Consider the following 3,657-nt stretch of genomic DNA (forward strand, 5'->3'; position numbering starts at 1 on the left):
AATACCAGTGAGTCCTGAGGGGAACCAAATCATTTGGGGATCAGAGTACATGGGGTCTTTGCTGCTTCTGCTTTTCACTGAATGTGCTAATAGTTTTTAATCCCTCTTCCCATTCTGGTCATATAAAAACAATCAAGTCTTAATGTCAGTCTCTTCCTCCCATTTTGCCCCTTATTTTGCTCACATTTCAGGGGGGCAATCCTAAGCTAGGAGATGCCTCTGCAGAAGTCAGTAGTGGTACCCCTGCAGGAGACCCCTGCTGTCTCCTCATCACTGGGTGAGGAGACAGCAAGACAAGTTGGGAGCTTGCCATAGGGTGTGTAGAGAGAGGATATATAAAGTCTGAAGTTTTGATGGGGAAGAATTGTCATTTTCCCTTTTAATGCCCTCCAGGAGGCCACTTGTATGCCTTTCATCCTCTTCCTGCTACAGAAGGGCCCTTTGTTTGATGAGATCTTGACAAGCTTGGGCTCAAAGTGTCCCTTTCAGGGCAGGTACAAGTCCTTCAGTGCATATACTGCGGGGTACTTCTTATATGCTGTGCTGATGTCCTGGGATCATCACATCAGAACCTCTTCTGAATAAGCAATACTTTTCATAACTTCGGTAGAACTAATGTGATTGGATATCATGGGAGGTAAGGCACTATCTAGCTGGGCATCTCAAATACCCATTGCAAATATAGGCTGGGCACATATTTTAATTGAGAACATCCTCCTTCCTGAGGATTTCATGTGACTGTGATCAGAGCTGCCTGAAGGACAAAGCTGGGCAATGCCAGCATTTGAGGGGAGAGGAAAAGTATACAGATATGAAATCTCTGAGGTGCATAAAAGGTGAGGAATTGATAACACGAGGTTTGTTGAAACAAATTGTGATTGAATGTTTTGACTCCATGCAATATTTACCACTTGCAGGACTTTGTCCTAGATACAGGCCAAGATCTGGAGTTATTCACAGGCATTTCAGGATACAGTTTCTATGAAAGACGCCATTCTAAATAAAGCTGTATTGATTCAAAGAAAAGGAATAAGCTTTACAGACGTGAAAGGACAAAGGAAATGCTGGTTGGGAATCAGAACCTCAGAAAAGGATTTGAAGCTGGAAATCAAGTTGCCTGTGGATTAACATCAAATGCTAACATAAAAACAAAAATGGCAAAATAATATTTGGTGGAGAAAGGAACAGAACTTTCCTCCTAACTAAAGGAAGAAAAGTCCTGGTGTTCTCTCTACCCCTTAGGACCCAGCATAGCAGCTAAAGGATGTGAACGATACAGGAGACATGGACGGAAGTCCAGAGCTGTCATTGTATGTTACTGTCCTCCACTGAGGGGGAAATGAGTGCAAGGACAGGAGCCCAGGGAACTAGAGTTTCTTTTGCCTTTGTGCATAGAATATCCTGGAATTGCCCTTACCCTGGGAGCTTGTCTTTGATGGTCTTTCACTCTTTTCATTCTGAAGTACCAGGTGTTCCTAACAGCTACTTGGTGCCAATGTCTTAGTCCCATTTAATGACCCTCTGATTGTCATTGTGGGCTGAATACATCTTTCTCATACCTGGTGTTTGCTATTTTAGCTGTAGTGGCAGACAAGAAAAGGAAAATAATTTCTCTTCTGACCTCCCCTAAGGTAGATGTGTCGCCCTGATTTTTCAGTCTTCTGATGTTTACATTCTGTACTGGAGTTTTCTCTTTCATTGTAACGTTAACAAAGAGTGATGTTTGTAAATTGAGCATTCCTTCCAGGGGGAAGGACAAAATTGATGGACTTCTAAGGTGACCAGTGGGGTCAAGGAGGTGTCAACCTCATCCCCCAATCCCTGATCAAATTCCAAAGACTATGTAAGTCAGAAGCCCAAAATAAACTTCCTTCTTTCTCATTTTCACAACCTGACAAGTGTCTGTCTAGCAACATAGGTGTTACAGATGACATACACTCCTGTACAGGTAAGAGAGAGGCAAGTCAAGACCTTGACACATCTTTAAATTCCTTCTCTCCTTATGCTCCTGCCCTCTCCTACCTATTTGTGGTGTAAAAGGACCAATGATATTCTGGGCATCACTCCAGTAAACCACCTCTTTGTTCCAAAGAACAACAAAATGTAAAAGCTTTCACATGCAAGTCATACTGCCTGGGGTATGACTGAGGGCAGGATGGGAATAGCTGAGCTGGTGAAGAATAGCCAAGGAGGGATGTGATTTTCTGAGCTGGTGAGCAGGTGCCATGTAAGAGACCAGGGATCTGTTGGTGTCTTGGGGTCAACTATGTCCAAACAAAAATTGATGAAGTTAATCTGCATGAGGGGAAGTCTGATGTAGAACTAAAATCTGTTTCAGTGAGGGATAAATTAGCCAGGCAAAGGCTGGAATAGCTACACACTGAGCTTCAGAGGCTATTATTCAACAGTCTCCTTTGGCAAGTGGGATATGGTTGAGGGAAATATAAAATACCCCTAAAGTGTGTAAGTGCCTGTGCATTCATGTCCCTTCTCATGCATGCACCCAAGTACGTGTGAGCTGGGGGAGGCACCCAAACCCAGCTCAGAAGAGCACATCCATTCTTTATAGTTTCCAAAAGGGTGTTACAGCTGACATTGCAACAGCCACTGGAGTACAACACAGAACAACTGTGGTGTGCTTCTCAGCATCATGAAATCAGGAATTTCAAACCAAAACATCTCACTCCTAATGATGTCAGCATTTCTACTGATGATTGTTATTGAATAGAGTTCTAAAAAAGGCATTTTACTTGTGCTGGATTATCTGCAGTTCTAAGGAATATCTGGTTTTAGGCTGTAAGACTTGATTTAGATTAAATGTGATGACAAATGAAAAAATAGAAGTAAAACATTTAGCTGCTGTCTGGATCATACGGCAGTAGATTGGTTTCATAAGATGGCAGGTCCTCCTATAGCTAAAAAGGTGCAGTGCAGAGAGGATATGATACAAGCTAAGATGAATTCACCACATTTCCCTTGCTCCTGCTAAGTCAGTAGGGTTTGGGCTGAGCTCTGGAAATAAAAGCTGCCATCTACTTTTGTGATCAATTGTGGCTACAATACAGAACATGAAATCTGGGAAGGAGGTTACAAACCTGATAGAAAGCCCAAGGTACCCTTCCCTGTACTAAATACTCCAGCATTGGAAGGAGAGTTCGAAGGCTTTTGCTACAGGAAGGAAAGCGACCTTCCTTCCTGGAAAATGTGCAAGGGGCCCAAAACATTTCAGTATGAGTGAGGGGTGCTCTGCGAAAGAACATGTCAGGCTTTCTGACTTTAAGGCTGCAACATTTCAGGGACCACAACCAAGCTATGATCAAAAGTACTCTTTTTATTGCAACACATCACAAGATGGTTTTTCAGCAGGCATTCAATTATTGCACAAAATAGATGGTTGAGCATAAAGGCAAAGTTCCTTTTTTAGACGAAGCTACTCTTGCTTTGGAACTCCTGTAATCAGAAAATGTATTTGTAGCAGCTGGCCACTCCTGCCTCTGCAAGCTTTTTGAATCTCCATCAGGCTTTCAAAGGTACAGATTTCAGTGTCTCTGAGATACTGGACTCTTAGTGTCAAACTACAGTATGTAAGGTATTGCAGCTCAGGTAAATAATAAATAGCACCTTTTCAATGCTGTCACCTTCTTAACAGGAACACTA

Source organism: Sylvia atricapilla, chromosome 6, assembly GCF_009819655.1.
Source record: "Sylvia atricapilla isolate bSylAtr1 chromosome 6, bSylAtr1.pri, whole genome shotgun sequence".
Lineage (NCBI taxonomy): Eukaryota > Metazoa > Chordata > Aves > Passeriformes > Sylviidae > Sylvia > Sylvia atricapilla.